This window comes from Thermobia domestica, chromosome 15 (assembly GCF_964235325.1).
Source record: "Thermobia domestica chromosome 15, izTheDome1.hap1.1, whole genome shotgun sequence".
In the NCBI taxonomy this organism is placed as follows: domain Eukaryota; kingdom Metazoa; phylum Arthropoda; class Insecta; order Zygentoma; family Lepismatidae; genus Thermobia; species Thermobia domestica.
Window position 1 is genome coordinate 38,582,504 of NC_137468.1, and position 12,678 is coordinate 38,595,181.

Genomic DNA, 12,678 nt, shown 5'->3' on the forward strand with positions numbered 1-12,678 from the left:
TTTACTGCTCTTTTGACATGAAATTTGCCACATACATGTCTTTGCCGATTATACACTTACTAACATTATAAGAAATACCTTGCGAATTTGTTGTCAAATTATATTTCTACAACAACATATTTATAGACATGCGACAATCATTTTGGACATGAGTGTACCTTAAAAAATACGTTCCCTTTATATACAGTTTGGTCCAAAAGTAGGTATACAGTCACGTACTGATCAGCTCATTGCATTTAATATCATTTCTTATTGTTATCCATCAAGTTTCCTTATTATTTGTTCTTAATGTCTTTTTACTTACGGAACAGCCGATGCAAATAAACCTATAAGCTAGAATGTTATACTTGATCAATGCAGGGGTGTATACCTACTTTTGGGCTACCCTGTATATGCTGGCTAACCAAAAATGCTTTCACACTTCAGCTTCCCTTATCAAGCTTCCGCTTTTATGTTACCACGGATGTAGCAATTATTGATTTTGTTTTCGTTCTCGAAACGAAAGACTGAACACAAAACAACCTGATAAAGGGAACAAATATTTATACAGTTACACCACAGACAAGTACGAGCTACAGTTTTGATGGTATTAAAGTTTAAAGTCAGTGTTTTAATATTAAGGCAAGAAAATATGTGGAGTAGTATGCTCTTATGCATCAAATAGTGCTCTTGGTTTCCATATAATTTTCACTACCTCTAACCTTCATACGGAAATCTATCTCCGACGCGAAACTACCATATATACTCTGTGCATGTGTGTTCCCAGTCTATGCACACAATTTGATGTAAATTTCACAGTGTTAACGTTAAAGTTATTTCTTTCGGTTGTCCACTGAATATTTAACATAAAAATTGCTGCTCCAATAGCTGCATTGTTAATAGCTATGACAAAGAAATGCTAGACTAACTCTATGGCCTCTGGAAGTTCAATGTCGCATTCACAAAAGTTGTCCATTGACTTATGTCCTTATCCAACTGGATCCACTTTCTATCTTGTATTCCTATTTCTTCGAGTCTTTTTTTCCTATTAGGTTTCCAATCACAATTTTGAAAGTGGATTCTATTTTCCTCCATCCTGGATACATGACCTGGCTACTTGATTCTCCTAGATTTAATTACCCTATCAATGTCAGATAAACTGTATATATTGTTAGGTGACAACGGGTGGTCTTCCAGTCCCTCGTTAAGAAGTTTCCGCCACTGCCCATTGCCGTCCCTCTTGGGTCCGAATATTCGTCTCAGGATTCTATTCTCAAATACTTTCAGTCTCCGTCCTTCCCGCAAAGTAAGCGACCGTGTTTCGCAATCATACAGTACAACAGGTATATCGTTCTATATATTTTAAGCTTCAAACTGTTCGACAGGATTCGCGACAACAGAATTCGGACTGAATAATAAGAGTTCCCCGCTTTCAATCGGCATTTAATTTATTCGTTAATTCCTTGGTCGGTTAATGCCAATCCTAGATATCTGAAGTATCTACTTTGTCGAAAGTATTATTTGATAATTTAACGTATCCATAATTTGTAGATTATGGTCACGCCGAATTTAATGCATTTAGTTTTCTCTGCATTGCTTCTGAATACATGTCCCTGCAGGCGTTTAACAAAACCTTTGCATTTCTTTCTATTGACCTCATCATCCACCACCATCATACGCCATTACCTGGTGAGCCCCATTCAGTTCTAAGGTTGTTATTTTTTATTTTCCTTATAGTATATTCCAGAACAAAATTGAGTAATAATACCGAGAACGCGTCTTCCTGTTTCAGGACATTCTCGACATGAAAGCTCGTGGACAAAGATTTCCCTACTCGAACTTTATTCATTTAAACATATCTTAATTTAAGAACTTTCTCGGTATTCCAAATTCAAGAACCATAATATCGTACCACCGGCTCTTAAGAGGAATAAAAGAAATTCTATCATTAATTGTCGATATTATTTATTTGTGAGGGGAAAACCCTTGTCCTTAATTGGTAATTTTTATTTTCTTTTCCAAGAAAGAAAAGTAAGATTTTCGGTCTGCATCGGATTTCCTGAACTCCTACCAGGTTCATGCTATAATTTCTCTAACTCACTCGTTACAGATTTTAATGTGCCAATCCTATAAACACTTATTTCATGTTCCGAATCCCACGTCTATTTTTTTTGCTGAGGACAGCCAGGTTAGTTTATGCGAATGTTTGAGCAAGTTCTTATTTTTTAAAATTATTTCTTTTTTTAATGATGATGTTATTTAACTTTGTGCTGGAATACGCCATAAGGAAAATCAAAGGTAGCAACCAGGGCCTAGAGTTGAACGGTATTCACCAGGTTATGGCATATGCTGATGATGTAAATTTAATAGGGGATGATAGGAGAACAGTAGAAATAAATGCAGAGATCTTATTAAACGCTTGCAGGGACATGGGTTTAGAAGTAAATGCAGAGAAAACTAAATACATGGAAGTGCGTCGGGACCGTAATACGGCAAATTGTGGAGGCGTTAAAATATTAAATAATACTTTTGATAAAGTGGATACTTTCAAATATTTAGGATCAATATTAACAGACGAAAATCATATTCACGAAGAAATTAAATGTCGACTAAAAGCAGGGAATTCGTGTTACTATTCGGTTCAAAATCTCTTGTCGTCGCGAATTCTGTCGAGGAATTTGAAGCTTAAAATATATAAAACGATAATCATGCCTGTTGTTCTGTATGGTTGCGAAACATGGTCCCTTACTCTGAGGGAAGAACATAGACTTAAAGTATTTGAGAACAGGATCCTGAGAAGAATATTCGGACCCAAGAGGAACGAGAATGGGGAATGGCGGAAGCTTCATAACGAGGAACTACATAGTTTATACGGTTTACCCAAGATTGTTAGGGTCGTCAAGTCTAGGAGGCTTAGGTGGGCAGGTCATGTAGCTAGAATGGAAGAAAGTAGAAACGCTTTCAAAGTCTTGACTGGTAGACCCATAGGAAAACGACCATTAGGAAGACCTAGGCGCAGATGGGAGGATAATATTAAGATGGATCTCGCAGAGATAGGAATACAAAGTAGAAACTGGATCCAATTAGCTAAGGATAAAAGTCAGTGGAGAGCTTTTGTGAACGCGGTACTGAACCTCCGGGTTCCATAGGCCATAGAGTTAGTTAGTTAGTTAGTTAATGATGATGTTAGCCTCACGCTAAACCGCTAAGCTGGAAGAAAACCGCTTGATATCTGTCTGGAACTGCTTATTCAATATATTTGCAGCTAAGTTCTATATCTAGAGGGGTCTTCTTGATCCGCAACCCGAGGTAGCGCCATGTCATGCTCACAGAAACTTCCACCTCTAACAATTCGACATAATCATCAGAACAACTACTCATGTATTGTAACCATTAAGCTCCACATTTGGAGATTAAGTTCTCTCCCCAAAAATAAATTATAATTACGCTTGACAATGCATTGAAAGGAAGAGGAGCAAGATAAATGCAAATGGTCTGTACACAACAAGCAAAGAGTTTTAACAATTACCTATTCCTGAACGAAGAAGGAAGGAAGGATTACAAAACTAGTAATCTGGTAAAAATTATTCACGGCTGCAGCTACTGGTGTCCACGATACAAGACGTACATTTTTAAATCCAAGACAACACGAAAAATTTCACAATGCTCATGGTCAACACTAGTTCACTTAAAATCTTCGTTCTCAAACCTTGTTTTAGTGTTACATAATTGATAATATAGCCAGTAGAGAGTGTTCCAAGAGCACTGCCAGAACGAACTTAAATGAAATGTTTGTTGTCTACGGCAAATCGCTTAACACACATTTATCTATCTATTAAAATGCTACAATAGCAATTAAAAGCGCCTGAGCTCCAACCTATAACTTTAGCTTTCAAATCTTTCATTTATGGTTAAGTGTGATTTCACGTTTAACAGATACAAACATTTTAAGTATGTGTACTTTAAATAGTCTAAATTAATTAACTATATCTTTTTCATAAAGTTTATGATATAAAATTATTGTTCAAAGCCTTTGTATTTTAATAAGCCTTCTCTAAAACCAATGCATGTGAGTTGTGCTTCCATCTTCCGAGTTCTTTTAAACTATGTTTATATGTTTGTGGCCTTCCTTTCGACAATGAGATCTCGGAAACTACAGGCTCTAGAAAGATGACGTTTTCACTGATTGATTGGAAATTTTGCGTAGATTGTCCAGTTCTAATTGCATATTTAAAAAAAAACATGGCCATTATTTCTTTATTACATTTTTTAAGAGTACGCTGGAAGCGTTGAATTAAAAAAAAAACAAAGCATCATATCCTATGTGTTATACAATCCAACACCACAATGGTGTATACTACGGTTGTATATGTCTCAGGCGTTTGTTCCATGACCAAATAATAGTGAAAAAGGAAGGATAACCATTTCTCAAGTCTTAAGATAAATCTTTATTTTTTTGAGTGTTTTGCCCAATGAACACCATATATGACTGACATTATAATTAATGGACACTTTATCTGAAACATCCGTGATAACGAAGAAACCAGAGGAGGGAGAAAAGCGAAACTTTGCACGAAGCAACTATAAGGAGGGGGACATCGTTTTACGTATTAAACACCACCACCTAGTGAACAGTATTGCCATCCCAGTATAAAGTTATAAAATTTTCAAAAGGCATTACATCAGATTATTACATATTTCAAATCAACATGTTAAACGAAAACTTAAAATACCACATTTATTATCCAGTGTTGCGTTATGTCACAAACATCCGAAGTTTGGAAGTCTCTATCACATATACAGCACAACGGAGATGGACAAGACAATGCACATCAGAAGTATCTTAGCGTTGGATACTATAGTCATGGTGTGACCTGTTTGAATGAATATCAACGAAGTTACAGAGACTTGAAAATTTGAAATTTTTCAAAAGGATTTAAATCGAAGAAGTGCTTAGGTAAGTATCATATCTAGTTACTCGTGTGGTTTCCAATTGGCAAAGAAATCATTTCTCCGTTTACAGCACTTCGATATCTTAAACCGTTCCGGAGATATGATAAACATTGATGAAGTTCGTAACACTGTCGAAAATGGCGTATTTCTTGACAATATTTAAACAGACTGTTTTCCTTCTCTTTTATAGCATTGCAGGAATAACTTTCAGTAGATGTAATTACAAGTACTCGCAATTACATGATTTAAGCAGTGTTGCACAAACTGACTTAATCAGCTTTGCTTTTCTCCTTCTTCTGGTTTCTCCGTTATCACGGATGTTCCAGATAAATTGTTCACCCTGTATAAATAGAAAATGGCAGGCTATTTGTCTCTTATTACTAGAGAAAGAATAATTACATATGGGGAGCCGGAATGCCTCAAAAGCAAGTTGCTCGAGCCATGAGCCTCGATACTAAATAGTCAGATATTGAATTAAATGATTCGAAGCAGAAGGGGGACAGGGACTACAAACTACAGCCAAACTCAGTAGACCGCGAGTGACAACGGAAGACGAAAATATTTCGATTACTGAGGCTACCGTAGCAAACCCGTTCGCTGTCGCAACATATCTGAAAGCAACTTTAGGTCTGGAATGCAGTGCAGACATATATCCTTCGTTGAGCTCTTCTGGGTCAGAATAATTCTAACAGCTACCTTCTAGATGAAATTAAAAAAAACAAAAATAGGAGGAATCAGGGCATAAATTTTGTAATAAAAGTACAAAACGAGACTACAAAATAATTTCGAAACAAGACTAGAAAATGTTTTAGAGAAAGAATTCCTTGAGAATCGAGAAGAGACGAAGCTGTACACAATTTAGGAAACGGGCCTAGAGAATCTTATTTCTTGTCCTGTGGACAATACTCACTGCAGCTTACATCAAAATAACAGAATAAATGCTCACTGAAGGGGAGGGGAAGGTCAGGGTATCATTTAAATTTTGGAAGTAGAGATAAAATAACTGAAATATTTAAACCAACTAGCAGTGAAGAAATTGTAAGAAAGATTTAATTTATAAATAAACAACATGTTTTAATCAAAGCTTTACCCAAGGGAGCAGAAAGAGGAAATTCGAGGGTAGGAGTATTACATACAAAAATAGCAGTAGTTGACCCCTAGTAAAGATAGAAAAAAATTGAAATAATTGCGTTCGTCGTCAGTGGACTGACCACGCATTGCAGCATTAAACGTGCACCATCTAGTCCATCGGAGCCTTATACGGACTAGGGCATTTCAGTTTACCGTTATTGTTCCACTCATGTAAAACATGAAATGAAATCTTTGTTTTACGTCCCACGGTTATGCCGGTTAGGCTAAAGGAGACGGTGATGATGAGAGATGAGTGAAATGGCGGAATGAAGAAAGTGTGAGGAAACGAGAGAACCCCGAGAAAACCCACGAGCACGGTGGTTGTCCACCACAAAGTGCACTCATGTATACACTGGGCACTAACTCTTTGAAATGCAAAATATGAAACAACATATACTTTGGTACGTAAAGTGTCTCGGTAGCGTTCAAAAGCAAGAAAAAGACAGAAAACCTGGAGATTACAGTATATCAAATTACTTCTATCAAACTAAGATGTTCAGAGTACCTTCTTTTACAAAAAGATGCTGAAGAATTATCGAAAAATTTCATTATCTTATCAGCAACAAGGACATTTATCGCCATCAAGAAATATAGATAGTACTTCCTTAAGAAACAGTCTTCGCAAAACATCAATCAAGGCATCTGATTCAGTGAATAATATATACGAATGTTTAGTTTAAATTCATAACTATTACATTCATTCGGATTCATCTACTACTTCTGAAAGTTGCAACACAGTAAGTAACGCTTTACAGCTATAAACTGGAAGGAACTACATAACGCTTATGGCTGTGATTTTACTCATTTTATGAAGTATAATAGTTTCGTGTTAGAGGACGGGTTCCAAAAATAGATTCGCTTGTTAATAACAAGTTTTGATCAACAAATACAAACAATTGTAATAAAGTTTGGATTCACGTAGAGGAATTAAGATGGACAAAATAAGCACTATTACTCGTTGCTACGCATTTATACATTAACTAAAATTCGGTAAGCACAAGGAACGCATTATATAAGAAAATTACACCTTCAGATTCTGAAGGAACTCGAAGAGGAAATAATGTACAGTACATTCTCTTGTTATAGCTGGAGCTTACATCAGATTTTATTTTTGTTTGGAGTTACGAGAAAGGTTTCGTAAGTAGTTGGTTTATCGAAGAAAAAAATACGTCGTCGTTTTTCGAAACTTCGCCAAATTTATTTTATAATCTCATGAAAATCAACTGCATACAAAGCTTCCTGGTGTAACACTTAAATACAGGGGAAGTCAAAGACGACTGAGCAGGAGCCGCTTTATCAATTGCACGCCTAAAACTGAATGCAATCGAACTCAAGTTTTAACTATATCCTGTAGCAATAATTTGAAAAGCACCATATACTTACAAAAAGTGAGCTATTTAGTTCCTACTGTTTGCTTACTTTTCTTCGTCTCCCTCTATGTTCCATATACGGTATACAGTATTACACTTGGACGAAGGTTCCCCAACAACAAGGTGACCAGACGTCCCGTTTTAACCGGGACAGTCCCTTATTTTCAATCCTTGTCCCGTTTTTTTCTGATTCTCAAACAGGACGCCTAAATGTCCCGTTTTTAAGCAAACATGACCCAGGTGTTCCGTAATTATTATTCAAAATATAAATGGTCAATGCTAATTCTACACTCTTCCATACCAACACTCATTGGGAAAGTTCAGCCGTGCCTAGAACTTCTAAATATTCAAATGAGAATTGAGTGTTCTGCGGTTCAAGTGGGAATTGAGTGGGAATTCTGAGTGTTGAAGTAGTTAAAAGTATTGTTGGGTAGTATTTAAGTTAAAAACGCTGTGATATCATTCTTACTTGTGTATTTTGTAAATTGAAAACACTGCTGAGTCCCAAAATGCAATATGGAAGTCACCCCCCACCCCTGTTGCCGATTTGTATGCGTCCCGTTTTTGAAAGTAAAAGTTCTGGTCACCTTGCCCAACAATGATGTTAGAAATGTTATCACTGTTTCCCAGTCAAAACAACAACGGCTGCTGTTCCAACCACCTACTGTTCCAACGGCTGTAAATTACTACCAACCTAGTTTCATTGGAATTTATAAATACAATTTCATTATAATTGTACAATTCCCATATGTATTCTTTATCATTAATTTCGGAACGATACGATCAAAATGAAGGGGGAAAAAATATAGTACATTCAAAAATAAGTGATATTGGCTTATTTATTTATTTAGTTATTTTTAGCATACTATTATAGCAGGTGCACTCATTACATGCCATAATTTTGCCGACAAATAAGAGGTAAAAGACTGGAAGGAAAAGTATGACTGCGTAAGAAGTTTGGTTTAGCAACTTTTCATTGTTTTTCCACTCAACTCTTCACAAAACCATTTTCGAATCACGAGCTCATTTTTTGTCCTCTTTTCAGACTCTGTCCCATATCTGTTACATAATGAATACTCCTCTTAAAACATCACAGTTTGGATATATATATATATATATATATATATATATATATATATATATATATATATATGAAGAGAGTATAATAATTTCTATGAACAACAACCACTGTGCACGCAATGATTATTCTCTAAATTAAATCTATGTTTTCACTCCAGTACAGAGCCCGGGCATGTGCTACTGACAGTTGTACGAAACTGTTACTAAGCGCACCTAAAAAAACCTCTGGCTACATTTATAAACTAGTTGAAATGCTCATTATTCGCACGGGGAGAATAATGTTCACGCAAAATAAATTAAAATGTACCCCTCCCCCTTTCAGATAAGTATTCAAATCAAGTAAAATTATAAAAATCAAATTCGATTAAAGTGCCAACAATCTTCATAATTTCACTTTAAACGATTAAGGCGTTTCTCACATTGAGCATTTTATGAATACAAAATCGAAAATTAAAATATCATAGAAGTTACCTTTAAAGGTGAAAAAAAATTCTAAAAGATAGGTCACGTGCTCACTTATTTGTTCGAGTTTCGTCTCCCTAACTTAAAGCTTTCGCAAGATACCCTAGATTTCGCATTATGATATGAACCTCTTCCCCCTCCTCAAAAAGACAGGATAAAAATCTGGCTCAAGCCAAACAGTAACAGTGTTCAAAAATTCATTTCAAATGGTTCAGCAGTTTTCTCTGCGGTGATGTAGCAGACAATATCAAATAGACAAATTTGCAATTCATCAGAATACTCTTTCTCTGTATAATGTGATTCTGAATTTATTTCAGATTCTTACGATAAATGGATTGAAAATGTACAACAACCAGAAAATAATCTAACCTAAGTGAACAGCGCACAAGTGTAAGAATACTTCGAGGATGTTCCAAGGAAAGGTATAGTTTAGCCAATGTACTAAAAATAACATTCAGCTATAGAAAAACATAGGTAAGAAGATATTAGGCACAATTACCTTATTATATCTGAACCGAAGTAAACCATGAGCCTCGTCTTTTAATGAATCGTCCTTCACCAATGAGTAATGGTACCAAATGAGATCATCACTGTATGAGCCATAGTATGGCCATGCCATATAATAAGAGAATAATAAATGGAAATAAAAGAAAGAAAAAAAGGTAGAATGAAACAAGATATACTGACTTTTATTTTCACTTAAGCTTACAATACGAAAGTCCGTGACGCTTCCACCATACGCTCGCATTCTACGGATTGAATGTAATCATAAATTGAGTAACTTTCCTTTTCACCTCCCCATAAACTGTGAACACTGAACTTTAAACAAAGAGTAACCAGATAGTGTTATTTATAGGGATACAGTTAAATATATATCCTGTCTCTTATAAATACGCAGAGGTTTACTTTTAGCACAACACTCGAAATAATTGTTGAAAAATCATAATTTATTCACACACTTTCCTTATTGTCTCCTAAATGTATGCGCGGTGGACGACATGAAAATTCTCGCTCGGCAAAGAAAATATTCAAGGGGGCCATCATAAGTAATTGCTGAAAATTACAATTATTCTACGGCGTCCGGAAAAATAGGAGTCTGTTTAGTACAAGGGGTCCAGAAGCACGTAAAAAACACAAAATTTACAAGAGAAATGAAAGATGCAAGTACTTAGACGTAACATAACGTAACCAGAACTAACCTAGTATTAGTAGAAATAAGCGAAATTCATTTTTTGTAAAATTATGCGGGACCCCTACACTAATATAACAGAAACTAAACTAACCTACCCTAAACTAACCGAACGTGAACAGAAATCACCAAAATTGTAACATTTTATAGAGAAAAGAGCTGAACCCCTTCTGCTAAAAATAGGCCGAATAGCATAAAAACTAAATGCAAAAACACACATAAACCTGTGTTAGGTGGCCACTATAAACCATGAATGTTGTATGTTATTTTACAATAGTAACTTTACACTCGTAAACCTAAAAACAAGTGTATTACTTCATATTTAATTCTATCGCTTGCAGGAAATTTCCTCCTTATAAATATGTTTTTTCATGCAAACATTGAATTTTACCTGTAAATCTTCCAAAATGTGGTGTGCCTAAAGTAAACCAGCACCCCTTATGAATATATCTTTTCATACAGAGTATTCAATTTCACCTGTAAATCTTCCAAAATGAGGTGCGCCAAAACTACACCAGCACCTATAAAGGAACGCAGTATATTTTGGTACTTTTATTCGATTGTCAAACTGGTCCGGCGATACAGCAGTAATGACCGCGGGGTATGTTTAGTACAAGGGGTCCAGATGCACGTAAAAAACGCAAAATTTACAGGAGAAATGAGTGATACAAGTACTTAGACGTAACATAACGTAACCAAATCTAACCTAACCTAACATAAACTAACGTAAGCTAACCTGAACTAACGTAATATTAGTAGAAATAAGCGAAATTCTATCATTTTTTGGAAAATTATGCGGGATTCTTACACTAATATAGCATAAACTAAACTAACCTAACGTAACCTAATCTAGCCTAACCTAACTTACACTAACCAACCCTACCCCAAACTAACCGAATGTGAGCAGAAATTAACAAAATTGTAACATTTTTTAGAGAAAAGAGCTGGACCCCTTCTGCTAAACATAGGCCGTTTTTTATCGCGTATGCACACTGAAGCCCTCCTAAAGAAAATCTGCACAGATGAATACAAGTTGACACCCCAAAAATGACTTACGATGCAGAGTCGATTTGCTAAAAGAAAGTATATATGCAAAGAATTTATGTCTGGATTCGTACTATAAAGCTGCACATTTCCTTATAGTGTCACACTCCACTTTACTGTCATGTACCACACCAAAATTAACATCACTGAACGTAGTACGATTTGCACGGCTGAGTCATAATATTCTCGGAGTTACGCCTACGTCAACAACATAGACAAATGTAGTATATCACACAGAAAAGGATTTTTTTTTCTAAAATCCGACATTAAAATCTTACAATTAAATCTAAATCTAAATGATCTAGCTAACTCTTTCATGAAATAAACGCACTCAAACTCTGTTACGTGATTAACGAAAGAGCAGATGTAAATACACGGGTACAAAAATACCAAAAAAGGAATGCCATAAAATTTCATACGTTGGTTATCCTATATGCATGCACAATTATATCCTGAAAGATCTACTTACTTTAATACTATTAGTTTATATACTAGAAAATTAAAAACAGTTTATTTCATTCGAATTAATTAAACCATGGAAAATTGTCTTTGGCAGTAGTTTACAGAATTCGGAGCGTATTTTTTCCACAAGTTTATTTCACTTTAACTTGGGCATATACAAACCACCACACACACATAAGCACTACCAATTTAACGAAAAACACTTATTCTTGCTGCACACACACGAAATATTACGGGTTTTCACTACATATCTTTGTTCTAGCAGTCGCCCCAAAATTGATTAACAACTCCCTCCTTCAATAACTCGCCAAGCCCTCCTTCAGCTCCGTCACGGCCTGCCGACTGCGACTGACAACAAAATCGCTTGCCTTCTAAAGTTTCAGAAGCGATTCAATATTGCCAACTAAATCATCTAAAAATACATACGGACCATTCACACAGGAAAAAAACAACCATTTTTCCTTCAATAACTGTACTAGATATATAAAAAAAAAAAAAAAAAAAAAAAAATAGGAAACAAAAATAACAGACCCACAATCAGTTGCAAATGTTATGAATCGGAAGCAAAAATGATACAAATACACAATCGAGGATGATGAATAAACATAAGAGAACGCGAAATACAATGTTCCTTCAACCAGTGGTAAGTAGTGAAGTAGCAAAACTAATTTCTAAGCAAAAGAATAAATGGTAAGTTTAAACGACATCCCAATTGTTGTCTTGTCTTGAATCTCTTGCGACGTATTATTATATTTATAAGCTGTAGCTCTAACAGACTGGTAGTCTATGTCTATAAAATTGTCTTATATATATGTATGTACGTAAATGGCACGTGCCAAGATGGCCGAAATTGCCTGTGTTCAGTAAAAATGTTTTTCACACTGTCACTGTAAGTAAAAGGGAGAAGCGGTGCATGTCCTCTTGGAAAATGAACACAGTGTATGAAAACTGTAACAAACTTTAAATTGTTAAGAGTAAAAATTGTAAACAGTAAAATTTTAAGAAAAA

The 12,678-nt window shown here is 35.4% G+C and overlaps 1 protein-coding gene across 2 annotated transcripts in view; it reads right to left on the reverse strand.

Annotated features, from left to right (window-relative positions):
* Positions 1-12,030, reverse strand: part of mys (position-specific antigen beta subunit myospheroid) — a 110,247-nt gene extending 98,217 nt beyond the window's left edge. The window contains exon 1 of one of the 2 annotated variants that reach the window (XM_081739607.1): positions 11,678-12,030. The gene's annotated coding sequence lies outside the window, so the exon portion shown is untranslated. The remainder of the gene's footprint in view (positions 1-11,677) is intronic. The other variant, XM_081739606.1, reaches the window with a different exon arrangement.
* Between the last annotated feature and the right edge of the window lie 648 nt (positions 12,031-12,678).